Genomic DNA, 16,387 nt, shown 5'->3' on the forward strand with positions numbered 1-16,387 from the left:
GGAAAGAGACATGCTTATCCTTTAGTGGAATAAGCACTGGGTAATTTTTGTAAACTATAGCTACATGGAAGACTTTAGTGGACTTAAGCTTTCCCTTATTTCTAGATACATTTAAGCTAAGGTATCTAGAAGCCTATTCCAGCAGCAGGTATAGCAAATACCCTATTCCTGTAAAACTCATATTGCTTTGAGTCCTGAACTCTTACCATTTCTTCCCATATTCCATGTCTGTATATCTACACATTTGCACATGTGTATATATTTTTATATGTGTAAATGTATATATACCCACATACATAGATCAGTGAAACCCCACACTCTTCAGTGTGGGGTTTTTAATCAGTCTGTAGGGATGGTAATTTCTAATGGGTCATTATTTCCTTCTGTCTTCTCCCATTTGCTCTACTTCTAATGAAGCTTGTGAGAGAAGGGAAAGGCGCACAGTTTTAAATGAAATAAAATGTTACTATTTCTGTACTTCTGGTGATAGATATTGGAAATGCAATGAACCTCTCATTCTCCCATGCCCTGAACTGAATTCCATAGAGAAGTATATGTATGTCATACATGTTTTGAGACTTGAGACAACTACAATTCTCTATATGCATGCAGATAGGAAGAAGGAAGAAGAAATTAAAATGTATGTTAATAAACAACATATTTTTATATAATGACTACATCATTAGTAAATATTTCTGAAGTAACATCTGTGGAAACAACTAGTACAACTTGAGAACTGGGAAGCAAAGGCCGGTATCCTCTCTTAATCCACAAATTCTCTGAAGTGAAGAACAGTTTTTTGATTCCTTGCAAGACTTTGGAAATTATAAAGACTCCTGCATCTTACATATTTCCCTAGTGTTAGTATGTGTCTTCTCTCCTGAATGTAAAGGCAGGAACTCAATATTCAAAAGAATTACAAAGTTTTGTCATCACAGCATCATGTAGTGATGACTATTTTGTCGTGCTTTACAGAATTATATTTATGTTTCTTGTAAAAATGTGGTTCTAGGTTAACTAATTTTGTAATATCTTTTCTTTTGAATAGACAGTTACCTTTTCTTGCTCATGTTGTCATCAGTGGTCGTCATTTACTAATACATTGGGCTGCTTAACTTGAAACAGGAAAATCTCTCATACCTGGAAAAAAATGCAGAAAGTAAAAACCCAACAGGAGCATTCTATTGATAGTTATAAACATGACATCCTGTTTTCCCTCTCACAACTGAAATGAAATGCTGCCTCCACACTGAGATTTTGAATGCTGATCTTCAGCTGTGAGCATTTTCTCAACTGAATTATAAACCCTTGAAAGCAGTATGTATGCTAAGAAGTTGGAAAGCTCTTTAAATTTTTGACATGCAAACACTGCTGTACTAAAACACACAGCATTATTAAAGTCAGAGGTGGCTGTAGCTACAAAAGATGGGAATAATGTAGCGATGTCAGTGATTTCACCTGTGTTGCACTGTTCCCATCAAAGTTTACCAACAGCGTTTTGCCTGAGAGGCACTGGAGCAGCGGAAATAAAGAAGTTATTGTGTCCATGCGTGCAAAATGATGTCTGCAGAGTGATGCTCAGTGCTTGACATAGGGCACAGGTATCCAGCACACAATATCCAGCAGCAGAGTCCTATACTGTAGTGTGAAGAGATATTTCTCTCTCTCTCGTTTTTTTTTTTAATTAGCCATCTGCTGATTGTCTTTCACTTTTTGTCTTTTTTATATGCAGTTCTTCTGCTAGGAGGGACACGGAAAGATTGTTCTCTGTTTATCTTCTCTGAAGACTCATTATTTAATACACCTTAGTTATGTTCAGCTGCAGTCTTTCCTTTTCCAGGTAAAATAAGTTCATACAGCATGTCCTGCTGTCCCAGACCAATGATTCATCCAGCCCAGGATTATTTCTCCAGCAAATGGCATCAGGAGATGTTAGGCAGGGAGAGCACATGAGCCTGGCTCCTTTCTGAGGTCCATTTTCTCATCTTCCCTTAGCATATGCAATTACTGTTTTTAAAAAGTTATTGGCTACATTCTGGCCCTATTCCTTTTGTTACTTGTTCATTGCTGCGTTGTCCATGAATTTATCTAACCCTATTTTAAACCAGCTGATAAACATCTGCCTTCATAACCTCCCTGGGCAGCAAGATCAGAAGCTGGTAGCCCACAGGCTGAAGAAATACTTTCTTACTGTCTCAGTGCTAATTGGGCATTACATAACCCTAGTTGTTGTGTTACAAGATTCAGTAGATAACTTCCATATGCAGCTTGTTCACCCTCTTCATAATTTTCAAGCCTCAGCCCTATCTGTCCTATCTTCCCTGGGCCTTCTCCTCTACACATCGAAGCATCCCAGCTCTTTGAGTCTCTGCTTGTAATGCGGCAACTTGAGTCTCTGCTTGTAAGGCAGCAACTCCAGCCCCTTGACTGTTTCCAGTTGCTCTTCTCTAACTCCACTGCATCCTCCTGGAGATCAGAACTGCACAGTTCTTTAAATATGGACATCCCATAGGCTTCTGTAGCAACAAAATGAACCCTCATTTGTTTCCAGCACATGTGAGACGCCCAGCCTGGGGTCAGCTTTTTTTTTTTCCCCTCTCTCTCTGCACATTAAAATTATGTTTTTGGAGATCTGGCAGTGATGATGCCACGGCCTAAGCCACACTCTGGCATGGATGGTTTAGATGATCAAATCCCTCGATTGTTGCCTTATGTAATACTGTGCTCCTTGCTTAGTTGTGTGTATCTCCTGGGCAATCTCTTCCTTCTTTTTAGGTTCAGAAGATCTAACTTGCATGCTCATTCACGCTTCCTTCACCTTACCTTGAATACTCTTTAGTCATTCTTTATATGGAAGACATTTCTCCTTAGCTTTCAATCATTTCTGTTGTCCTTACTTTTCCTGCTGTATCATTTTAGTGATAAGGGAAGTAGAAAGCCCACAGTATTCAAAGTATGAACATCTGAAACCTTTAAATAATGCCATAATGGTGCTTTATATGGTACTCTCTATTTCTGTCATAGTAATGACCAGCATTTGATTTGCTTTTTGACAGCTTCTAAGATGGAGTTGATATTTTCATAGAGCTTTTATAACTCCAAGATCTCTTTCCTGAGTGGTAATAACTAGTTCAGAGTCCATGCTGAGTACGTAAAGTCGAGATTTCTTTTTCTCCACATATTCTCGATATTGAATTTCATTTGTCTTTTTTATTGCTTAGCTGACACTCTGAGAATCTTCTGCATCTCTCCACAGTCAACTTTCATTTTTATTTCCCTGAACATCTTAGCACTACTAGGAAACTTGAAAGTTGCTTTCTTTTTTTAGATCCAAATTATGATATAAATGATGCTTATATGTTGACCCGCCCTGGTACTGATCTCTGTGAAACTTGGCTGGTGACATCCACACTTGAGAAAGCTGAATGCTTTTGGCATTTTTTTTCCATTTTATCTTTGAATGACTTACTTGTTTGTGAGAAAAAAGTGGATCTGTTATTCCCTGGCATCTTTGTTTCTTTAAGGTCCTCAATGAGGAATTGTATTGAAAATTCTTTAAATTAAATTTAAATTAAATTTGGATTTGGACAGACTGGAGAACTGAGCAAACAGGAACCTAATGAGGTTCAACAAGAGCAAATGCAGAGTCCTGCACCTGGGAAGGAACAACAAAATGCACCAGTACAGGTTAGGAGGTGATCTGCTAGAGAGCAGCTTCATAGAGAAGGATCTTGGAGTCCTGGTAGACAAGAGGTTATCCATGGGACAACAATGTGCCCTTGTGGCCAGGAAGGCCAGTGATACCTTGGGGTACATTAGGAAGAGTGGGTTCATCTCTCCTCCCCCTCTACTCATCCCTAGTGAGACCTCACTTGAACTACTGCATCCAGTTCTGGGCTCCCCAGTTCAAGAGGGACAGGGATCTACTTGAGAGAGTCCACCAGAGGATAAGTAAGGGACTGGAACACTTGCCTTACAAGGACAGGCTAAGAGACCTGGGACTTTTCAGTCTAGAGGGGAGAAGACTGAGGGCGGATCTAATTAATGTCTATAGATACATGAGGGCTGGGCATCAAGAAGGCAGGGACAAGCTTTTCACTTGTGGCCTGTGATAGGATGAGGGGCAATGGTTTCAAACGTGAGCATAGGAAGTTCCACGTCAACATGAAGAGGAACTTCTTTACTGTGAGGGTCACAGAGCACTGGAACAGGCTTCCCAGAGAGGTTGTGGAGTCTCCTTCTCTGGAGACTTTCAAGACCTGTCTGGATGCCTTTCTGAGCGATCTGCCCTAGTTGTTTGGTTGGTTTTTTTGGCCCATTCTGTGATTATGTATAAACTAGGTTTCTCTTCACTGTGTGCTCACTGACTCCTTCAAAGAACTCTACCACATACATGAAGCATGGTTTCCGTCTGTAAAAGCCATTTCCCCACTACTTCGTATCTATGTCTACTAACTGTATTCTTATTAGAATTTCTAAAATTAGACCGGTACCACAACCAGACATACTGGGTTTTATTTCCAGAAAAGTTTGGTTTTTTAAAAAAATTACACTTTGCTTTTGGCACCTCTCACCCAGATGCTGTCGAAACAGTTTTACACAGTAGCTGAAGTACTTATTGTGGTTTTTTATGTATTTTGCTTTCTTCAATTACGTATAATCATAAAACAATTTCAAGACTATTTATATGGTTTTGAATTTAAAAATATTTATTTCAGTTGTGTTGGTAGCTTTGGTAGACTTTGATGCATCTAAATTCTGCTGAAGAACATCCTTGTGAGAAGCTATATTTATCAAACTGGGAAAAAAGTCATTGGAATGATTGCTGAGTGACAGAGTACTTTAATCTGAAATATTTTTTTTCTATTTTTAAAAAAGAAAATAAAAAGCCATTACTTGTGCTGCACTGACAGGGAATAAATCAGGTGTTTAAACACAGGCCATTTAAAATATGTTTCACAGTGACTGGATCTACTGGCTTGGGCTGTTGGTTCTTACTCAGGATCTATGGAAGGCTTGTGCCTTTCAGGACAATGAAGTACAAGCCAGGCAAATTACCATGAAGCACCTACAATAATATGAGATAAATTAAATCCAGGCATCTGCAGCTATCATAAAAAGTCTACAGAGGTTGATACCAATACTTTGCTCTACAAATCCCTGTGCTACTCTTGTCCTCTCTATGGGGCATGTTGCTTTGTCTTCCATGGACTGATAATTTTTAGCAAATTTTAAATTTAGTCCACATTGTCCACTGTTAATATACAAGTTAGTTTTACTTATATAACATGCATAATCCATTATTTACTGTATAAATATAGTTTGAGGAACATTTTGTTTATATGAAAGTAGTCACTTGGGTTGTATGTAAGAGGATCTATAATAAAAAAACCCCTGCCGAATAATTCTCTTCTCAATGTTAATAATAAAGCTGCCTCACTTCTGATCTAAATTATGGATTTACATTTATATTAAATATGTTTAGGGGAAGCAGTTTTTTACATACAGCACACAATCCTTTTGGACTTTTGTCAACCCTCAGTTCTAATCACCTAAGCATTTTTAAACACATTACATAAGCAACGAACATGCTTAAAATAAAAACCCCAACCTACCTGTAACTTAAGGTGCACTAATGAACTTTAAATTTTTAAAACAGTTAAGATTTGAAAGAATTCCTTAAAGATTAGACTTTTTTAGGTTCTGAAACTCAGTAGTTGGAACTTCTCCTGTCATTTTAACAATTAGGTGCCATTTGATTGCAGTTGTTTATCAGTAAAGATTAAAAGTGTAGTAAATTTTCCCACCATCTGTTCTTTTTCTGTCTCACAGAATATCATTGAATTCAATGAATTTTACACATCTTATCTCATTGCCACACAAGCATATATCTTCACTGGATTATAATTAATAAGACTAATACCATCAGGCAGCATGAAGATGCCTATATGGTTCTTTCCTTACAATTTTCAGTCTGTGTTGTCTTTCCTGTGTTCACTTGAGATTCACAGCTAACTTCAGTTGCCATAGGTTCACTGCAACTCGACAGATTAATGAGTAGTAGCTGACTGTACTGATTTCTCAGTCTTCTAAAAAGTGCATGTCTTCAAGTGGTATGCATGTGTGTTTCCAGAAAAGTGACATGAATATTAATGTGATTTATGCAGAGATAATGACTTACAAATGTCAGTCCATCAGTGACTTGGAGTCTTGGACTCATCATTTTGATCTTCTTTCCTGTACTCTGGCTACTAATTGATTAGCCATGGAGCTGTTTTGAAAATCCTGAAAAGCACTCAAGGCACTCTGGAGTTGTCTCTGAAATAAGTTACCTCTTTAAGATTTATTTTTTCAGTGAGAGTTCGCCATTCTGTAATTTTGCTGAATAGGATGGGTAACTTGTCCAGTAAAATATAATAAATTTGCAAAAAAAAGGTAATTTTTTCCCTTTACCTCTGTACCAGATGGGAGAAAATTATGCATGCTGCCCACTTAAAGGTCAGACACTACCTAAAGTACTTGACAAAGCCTGTTATTTAACCAAAGCACTTCAGTTCACTGATGTAAATCAACAGGAACTGAATATCACACATTTGGGGTGATGAAAAGATAAAGTGCCTCCTCTACTTAATGGAGAGCATTACAGATAGATAGACAAACAGATAGATAGATATGCCAGTCTTTTGAAAGGACAGAGTAGCTGCTGTAGCCAAACTGGAAATGAAGTTCACCTCCTGTATTTTGCAATAGACAGAAAGATTGTAGGAAGGAGGAAGTACTTTAAATGCAGGAAAAAAATATTACTTTTTTCACGTCTTGAACGAGAGTTTTTTTCTGGTGTGTTAGAATTACTAATAGAACATTGCACTAAGGAAACAGATAAGCAGATCCTTGGTGTTACTGACCTAATCACATTAAAATATTACGAGCATTGTGCATATTAAATGTGTAATCACCATAATCTTATAATGATGTGGATCATCTCTATTTGAATTTACCTGAGACTGGACTAATTTATTTTGGGACTGATAGATTATTTGGTTTTTAGCCATATGCTTCTAACCCTGCCAGAATACAAGAGAGAAAAACATCAATATGATTGCATTTAGGAGGGAATTTCCTGATCACCCAGATTCTGTCATAGGACAATAATCTTGAGCCCTTTTAAAAAAACATTTATAATTCTATATAGTCAATTGCTCTTTTAGTGGAAAAAAAAAATAAATAATTCCTAGTGATACTATTAGTAGGAATTTATAGGCCGTTACTTGCAAGGCAGTCTTATCCTGGCTTTCCACCCTCCTGATCAGGAGTTTGGCAAGGAATTGGTTCGCAGTACTAGTGATAACCTGTATGTCTTTTGCTTTAAATAAAATTTTCTTTGGTTTTCTTTTCTGTGGGTTTATTTTTGCATTCCTTTAACACATATGTGTATTTAGCGTCCTATTTTTTAATCATAGTTCACTCGCAGCAGCATCATTTTACAGTCATCATGACATTTGTAATGTCAGCTCTGCAGACATGCATTAACCTCATTTTGCCATCATCTTGATGTACTAACCTGTATATAGACCCACACAGGAATACTTTAACATTCATCCTACTGTGTGCAGTAATGTCTCATTAGACTCGAACTAACAGAATTTTGTCATCATAATTTGCTGTCATAATAACCCAGTCTTCACAGATTTAATGTGACAGTCTTTTACCACTGTAACTAAGGCTTTGAGCAATTGTCATCCAGGGGACTTAAGGTGAAAACAATGTAATTAAAACACAGAGCCTTAATAGTCACATATCTTAAACAATAATTAATCATGCTAATGTTTAGCACTTGTTTTGTTTCTAAGTGTTTTCTATGTGGGAAAGAAAAAAAAGAGCAGAATTTGAACTGCTAATAGAATTTAGGTCTCCAGATTGTCAGTATACTTCAGTATCCATTGGGCTGATCTCCTTCCACACTGCAATTAATTTTGTTTATGAAATGAATACAAACTTGAACTGTATGTGACAGTATTAAGTAGTCTGTAATTCTTGTTTCAGAGAGTTACAGAAATATGGAGGTGAAAGTCATTAGATTTCTTCTGCTGCAAGGGCTGAGACAGATCAAATATGCTTTGTTACCCTTGAAATAAATTCTTAAACTTTTCCTCACAAGCTTCCATGCACAAGGGCTTGACAACCTCTGTGTATATGCTTTCAGATTAAGTTACTTACATAGTAATTTAATAGTCTTACAATTTTACTTTATCTGAATTACATCCTTCTCCTTGGCACATATGAAAAATAGACCGTTGTCATCTTTAGACACTGGAAGGCAGAATCTATGTACTCCTTTGCTTTTTCTTCCTAGACTAAACTTGTGACATCTTCTCAGTCTTTCCTTACAAAGAAAACTGTCTGGATATTTGTGAAGCTAAGTGCTCTCCAATTTATATGTTGCTTTCATGAAGTGTTGTGTCAAAACTGGACACAGCTGAAACATTGACTGGAACAGAGTAAAGCTAAGGGAGTACACAACAGGGTGATTCCGCCTGTCTAGGCGGTTGGTGCTTGAGCTGTGATTCCCTAAAGAAATCTGTATTTATGTTAGCAGCTAACGCAAAATGACCTTGATTTCTCTTTGGCAGAGCTGATACAGCTCGCCTGCAGACCTAGGTGAATGTCTCCTATGTATGGATTGTTGACTCGGATTCACAATTACCTCTTAGTTCCTTATTGATATTCTTTGAAATCAGCTTGGCATTTTTCCTCTACTCCTTACATATTGTATTTGCTTTTGTTTTTTCTCTCCTAGTCTAAATTTGGTTTTTTTTGCAGTTGTGTTTTTTTAACCAGAGGAACTTCTCTCAGTAATGCCATATAGGCACCTAAATAGAGTTTTCAAACATATTCCAATGATCTTTTATGTTTCCCTGTTTGACTTCTTTCTCCTTAATGATGAGGGTTTACAACTGTTTTCAACTTTGTGAAACTCTTCTCTTAAAAGATGTATAGATATGCATATGTATACATTGCAATACAGCACTTGATTGGACATGCACTTAGTCTCTCAGTGACATATCTGAATGCTAATGTGCATGTGTGCATAAAAAATGGTTAATATTTCACTGCATGTGATGCAAATAATGAAGTTACTAGTTGCATTTAAGCAACCGCTCATCGTGGTCTCTGGGATTAGTTCCTCTGGAATTTTGATGACATTGAAGGCAGGGTGCCCTTGGTTGAGTTGCAGTGCTTTTCAGAATTAGTAAATTTCACATGTGATTTGGATGCACCCTGAGAACGTGACTGCGCCAAAGGGCTTTCTGTTGACCTCATGTGATGTGCTGTGTCCCGCTTCTGGTCAGTGTGCTCAGTGCTTTCTGTGGACATTGAGACGACAGGGAGAAGAGGGACAGTCTGATCTTAGCCTTTCATGGTTTGGACACAAAATCAAGGGTGAGCCAACAGAAGACAGAGCCAGGCATTCTCTGCTACCCTTCCCACAACCCCTCCCAAGCACATTTTGGGGCAGGAGTCTATTTTATATACCAAGACACTTCTGGAAGAGGACCCTCTCCATAGGTTACATGGGGTATTTTTGGTGTTTGGACTGAGTTACATGCCTAAATCTAGAAAAAGGAATATTAGTTAATAAGATGTTCTCCCTTCTGGTCATCTGATCCTCTCTGGAGAGATTAAGAAGAAATCTTCTATATGCATAAATGAATAATTCTAATTCTTCTTTATTACTTGGACTCCTACCAAGCATATATCAGTAATTAAAATCTTCTTCCTTTTCTTTTCTTTGTACTCTTAATATTAGTTTTTATATTATTTGCCATCCTTTTTTACACTTTCCTTTTTAATGGCTTGGTATATCTTCTGAGCAGTCTGGTCCAACTGACTCCAGTTAAGATTGATTTAATTTCTGCTGATGTGAAAGTTTCTGCAAGTTGGAAAATGGACTAGATTTGAGAATAAAGAGCTGCAAAGGATGAACATTAGGCATATGGGAAATGAAGGCAGCAGTACTACCCTGATAAATCTGCTTGGGATCTTGCCCCAAAGAGGGTTCCCCTAGGTAAAAAGGACTGCTTGTCCTTTAGCTGAAGCCTTCCAAAATGGATAGTGATTACTGCTTGTTTTCTGAGTGTTACTTATTATGTTGAACTAATAAGAAGTGAGCCCAGCCTTTTTTCCAGGTGCTCTCCAAAACCAAGAGTAATCCCTATGCCACAGCAACTATGGCATGAGTGAAATAGCTTGCTTGGGGAGAACATAAACATAATAATGAACCAATATGCTAGTTCATATAGTAGAGCATGTTTCCATTGCATAGAAATACATTTAATTGAAACTGGTTTTTTGTTGGTGATGGTTTTTTGTTGTTTAATTTGGTTTTTAGTAGCATATGAGAAGGCTTTGCATTAAGCATCATATTGGCTACCAATTTTCTGACTATAAACTTACCCACTCTGGAAGCCAAAATCTACTGCTTCCTTCAGAACTTAGAGCAACTGGGTTTTTTTAAAAGTATTTTGTATGTGTCTTTTACTTTCTGGACTGCAGATGAAATAAGCATACAGAGAAAAAAAACAACAGCTTGCAACCTGTACTAAAAACCTCTACAACATATTCCTTTTTGAAGTAAAAATAAGCAAAGAAGGAAAAGAGCTCTTCAGAGGCTCACATTGAAAAGATTTTCTTTTTTTTTTTTTTCTTTTTTTTCCCCTTCTGATTTCACAGGAAAATCAGAAGCTCTCTGTTTACTTTGGTTGTGATAAAAGGTGTTGAAGATTTGTTTTTCCTCTGTTGCTGACATGCAACTGGTTTATGTTTTGTTTTTTTCATAACAGGAAGTGAATAATAAAAAGACTCCGAGCCAACATACCACCCAGGCAAAAACCCTGTGATGCGCATTAGTGCTTAAAAGATTTCCATCCCAGTTCTCCCTTAACATCAGTCTCATAGTCCCTAGAGCTCATCATGTCTTCCCACACAGATAGATGTGATAGATTTGAAAATACTGGAAACAGCACAGAGACATCTTGTTATGAGCCTAATGCCTGAACTGAGTGACAGGCTTGGATTGCCTTTATTTTTTTTAGGTCACTGTTGGCAGGGAGTTAAAAACAGGGTGGAACAAAGGTTGAAATGTTTTCTGAAATTATAATCAAAATATCATCTGTCTTAGGTTTACACTGTATGCACTCTGCCTGATGTTGAGTTTTACTGGCAAACAATATGCACCACTGGGATGTTTAAAAAGTCATAAGAGGTTTGTAAATCAGTTCTGTGTGGCATGCTATCTATTTGTTATTTTCTTGTTTTATCTGTTAACAGGAAAGGACATATTGTCTCTGTTAGATGATATAAATGGCAATATGGTGTGCTTTCTTTTGTTGGGAGTTTGTTTGGTGCTTGCATCCTACTAAATTACAGTGAGATGGAAGACCTGTTCCTTTGTGGAGGTTGTTAACATGAAGCTCTCATTTGATTTATCTGTGCTGAATTTGAGACATCACCGCCCATATAATTTATTCTGGCTACTTGTAGTACTTCTTTTGTATGTCAGAACCATAATTTTCCAATTGTGTCTTTGTTGTTGATTTTATGTTGGTGTTTTTTCCCCCCCTCCCTGACATAGAAGTCCTGAATATCCATTCAGCCCTATAATATTGTACAGCAGAGGAAAAGTTAGACACCTGAGAACTTGCTTCCCATGTCAAATCTAATTTTCAACCATTATCTTCAAGTTCTAATCTCTCTCTGTTTTGGCTTGCTGAGACAATAAATTTGGCTGCCAAATTTGGATGTTGAAATCAATTTCTTTTCTAAGGTCATGCTGATGTATGCTGAATCCAGTCTCCTAAACGGTCCCTGAATGGGCAGTTTATTGTTGGGCCTTGCTTTTGGATTGCTACTGGCTTCTTCTTCTGCTTTTTCTCCAACTCTGCATCACTGTCATGCTCATACCATTAGAAAGCAGGTAGTATCAATTTAATCAATACTTGGGTTTTGAAAGAAATTCTCAAGCAGGAAAATAAAAAGCCTCTGTGTAAAGTGTTTGTTAATGAATGGCTGAAGATCACCCTAACCATTACTGTAAAGAGACAAATTTATTTCTTTTAACCCACTACTGATTGTGAAAGAAGGCAACATGAAAATACAGCTGCCAGCAATAATTTAAAATAATGTACATTTTTATAATTTCAAATTTTCTACATTTTCCAACCTCCTTGTGACTTTGAAGCGTGCTCCTTCCCTCTCATATAGCACAGGCACTTTGTCTCAGAGCACTGAGCAGAGGTCAAAGCCTCCTACTTGCCTCATTTATAAGCAAGAGTGAGGCAAGTGGCCTCTGATTAGCAGCATTTATTGAGTGTACGTTATTTGACATAGATCTACACTGAGATTGTGACTTGGTCACCAAGACCAAGACTTGGAACCAGAGTTTTTAATGCTCATTCAGAAAAAAATCAAACCCTATGAACAAGCGAACCTAGTGATTCCAAATGAGAAACCTGTATGAGGTTACACATGCAACATAGATGTGCATGATGCTGGTCAGTAGGGATCGACAGATGCATATAAAACCTCTATTCAGCAGAGTTGGTGTATCTCAGTGTTAAGCAAGTACAGCATTCATAGCTGCTGAAAATAGTATTTAATTTTTAAGAGCCTCTCAATTTTAACCCTCAAAACCAACAACAAAAAATCCTAATAGATTTGAACACTCACTTTTGTTATTTCTCTCAAAGGCCCAACAAATCTTGGATTCTTTTTCCATAGAGTGGAGAAGCATCAGTAGGAGGAAAGGAAAATGTTTCTAGTCTGAAGGTTTCTGCACTCTTGTGAGTGGACTGGGGACTCTCTTGAGACACAAGAATTTTAAACTCTGTGAGCAAGAAGAGAGAAAGGAAATACAGATTTCCTGCATCTGGAGGATTGTTGAATTTGTAAGATATTTTAAATATTACTACTAGGTACTTCTTTGAGCCGTGTTTTTAGAATAAATTATTGAGTAACACTGAACTTCTTGCTGAGCATGATCTGAGTGTTCTCTGCTGGTCTCAAAGACATTGTCAGAGGGGATGAATAATCCACAGGAATGTTGTGGTTTATGACCGGAGTTAGGTGTAAAACAGGCTACAGAGCTCTGTTGAGATGAAGGCCCTCAGGTCATATTCAGAAACAGAGATTTAGGACCACAGTTCTAGTATTAGACACCTACTCTCAATATAACTTTCACTTGCAGTCTATAAGTACATAACTGGGCCTCAGTTATGGACAGCGCAGGCTGTCAAGGGTGACCTTAGAAATTTTAAAAGAGGACTTTTGCACAATAAGCAGTTCCTTTCCTGGGTTTCCTTAGTCTCCTTCTCCCTCAAATAATCAAAATGCTGATGCTGTTACAGCATGCCCTCCACTGCTTCAGATTATTTTCTACATTGGTTCATGACTTACAGTTCCTGTGGGCTGAAAATTAATCCTTAGGAGTCTATTGGTGTGTACTGTACATCCAGGTTCTCTAGGGTATTAATTTGACTATTGGTGTAGAAAATGCCAGTGGCTGTAAGAGTATACTATGAACTTCATTTTTGTGTTTATTTTTCTGTAGAACCCAGGAATTTGCTTATACCTTATCACCATGACTAGACACTCTAACCTTTAACACTGAAAAATAACATTTTAGGGATTTTAGGGACAGACTATAAAAAATAAAGTCATGAACAGTGTTAAGAGTATTTTTTCAAATTATTTCAAATTAAGACATCAATGAATAACATGATTCCTTGTGGCCTATCTCTAAAGACAGGGGCAGAACGTGGGCCCTGGTTCCATGTGTTTGGGACCAGCAGCTTTTGGGATTTGGGAGCGAAGGGATGTTCCCGCCATTATGAAGAGGCAACCTTCATACACTCCTGCCTCTGCTTCTTCTGTGGGGTGTTTCTGAGCTGTGTATTAGCAGCAGCAACACGTGGTTTTCTTGGGAGTGGAAAGGTCAATTGTAAGTCAATAGCTCCCCTCCCCCCTCCCCCCCCCAGCAGCTACCGACTTACCTAACGTGAGTTAGGGGGGGAAACACTTAATCTGGGGACAGCACTGCTTCTGGATTTGCTTATTTTTCCCCCCTGCTTGGGAGAGAGGTTATAATCCCAAAAGTCTCATCTGGGAGAGAATGGCTGAAAGAGGAAGGTTACTGCTCCTCTCCTGAAGAGGGAGGATCCTGTCTGGGGATGGGCTGGGGTTAACTTGCTGAGGAGGGGGCAAATCTGTTTACTAGGTCTCTGAGTGGAACTGCACCCCACTCTGTGGCACTAAATGTTCCTTGGGAAGCTGTAACACATAATTTAAATCCATTGCACATGCCACCCTGGAAGCAGAGCCTTATATGTCAAGCGCATGGGCTGTCCTATTATGGGAAATCAACTTTGTTTTGAGGGAAGCACAGAGCATTGCTTCTGCGCAGGTCCTGGAATTTGAAACATTTAGGGGCCTCCAAAGAGCACTGGCATTAGTTACCATGCCGGCCGAGTGGAAGTGAGGTTCCCTGCCCCTCCCTGCCCGGGACACAGAGCCTGCCGGCAGCCAGCCTGGAGCTGTGTCCCACCAGGGCTCCTTCTGCGCTCCCCTCCACAGAGCTGCTGGGGCTTGTGCGGGAACACATCTGTCGCTATGCAGGGACAAGCCTAATTCAGCAAGAGCTACTGGAGCAGCAAAGTTGGAATATACTTTGCCAAGAAGTATTTTGCTGTTGTTTTCTTTTTCCTCTTTTTTGTGGAGAGATTTTATGTCTGCTCACATGCTTTGGTATGAGGAAGTGGAAGATGATTGTAAGTATGAACAGACTGACATAATTTATCACAATATTCACTTTGACAGAGAAGTGTAGTGCTGTGCAGCCCACTAACAGCATGCATTTTGAAATGTTTACTTTCCAAGTCTAAAGAAGGAGAGCACCAGGGGAAAAAAAAAGTAATTTTTTTTTTGCTTCTTTTCGCAGTGTAATATCCTGTACATTTTATATAAAAGTGCTCCAAAACCAGTACCCAGCTCTCCTTTGAATAAAAAGATTCCATTTCTTCCCGAGGTTCACCACTTATTAAAGCATGGGGTTAAAAACGAAAGAAGAAGATGGACCAGTATGTTTGGGAAAAAAAAGTGTCATTATTCTGATAATCTGGCAACACATCAAAGGATTAATCAGTTGCTTTGAACTTTAATGACATGCGCAGTTTCAGTGCCTAACATTAACTCGCAGAGTAAGAGAGGTCTTCCTTGGTCACTGAACTGTCTGGTATCAAACGAGTATGGGGGTGTCACTTTTGCTCAAAGTGAGCAGCAGCTGAGCTTTCCTGTGCACTTCCCAGAAAAGAACAGGCGTGTTTTCCAGACTTGTGCTTGTTTGTTGGTTTAAAACTCTCTGTGCAATAAGAAGAAAAACAGGATGCCAAAAGTAGGAGACTGAAGAGGGCCAAGAGTGAAAGAATGACAAAGAGTTTAAGAATCCATCTCCCAGATGATCTTTCTTCTTCCTCCCCCACCCAGGCTTCCAAAACAGATTGTGCTGGGGAAAAAAAAAATAATAAAATTGTCAGTATTGTCCAGACTTCATGTATGTTCCCTGCTCCCTGTTTTATAATCTATTTTGGCTCTTTCACTTTCAGGTTAGGTCTGGGTCTGTATGACAATATAATTCCTGTTTTTTCTCTATTTTTCTGATCATAAAAGACATGGGAATATAAACACACTGTCATTTTTCCTCATAACATATAATGGACTGTATAGTCACTAACTTCTGATGAAACTTCCTGAAGATAATGTTAGATTTTGTTACGTTTGACAGGAAAGAAGCTTAGAACAGAATATTTCAGAGTGCAGGTGTGGTCTTACGCCATAGTTTGCTTTCCATTTTTCAGAGGTGAACTCAAATTGTGTTTTCTTGTGCAGTAAATAGGACTTAAATCAGCAATACATTTTCCAGATAGTTTTGCAGCAGCAGGTCCTACAGTGACCATTCACAGCCCGATGAGATTACCGTCATCATCACATATTAAGTAATTAAGAAACAGACTGCTTTACTTCTGAAAATATTTGGGGTTGGTTTGGGAAGAAGAAATGTCATGGCTTTCTCTTAAGGGGTTTTACTCCTTGTTGGCAAAAGAAAGAACCAATGTCCTAGAGAAAACCACATAGTACTCAACATTTTTCCACCAGCCTTCTATGGAGAGGAATAAAGAGCTTTTGCTGTCTTAATTTTTTATCTAATCTCTTTCCAAAGGATTCATAGTATCAGCCCTAGCTGCTTGTCCTCAGTTTTGATAAGGAGATGGTTCTGCAAGGGAAGCTGGGAAGGTGCTTGCTAAGTAAGGGGGAAAGAGCTTTGTTGCTTCGGTCA

Source organism: Chaetura pelagica, unplaced genomic scaffold (genome assembly GCF_000747805.2).
Source record: "Chaetura pelagica isolate M959 unplaced genomic scaffold, ChaPel_1.0 scaffold308, whole genome shotgun sequence".
Classification (NCBI taxonomy): domain Eukaryota; kingdom Metazoa; phylum Chordata; class Aves; order Apodiformes; family Apodidae; genus Chaetura; species Chaetura pelagica.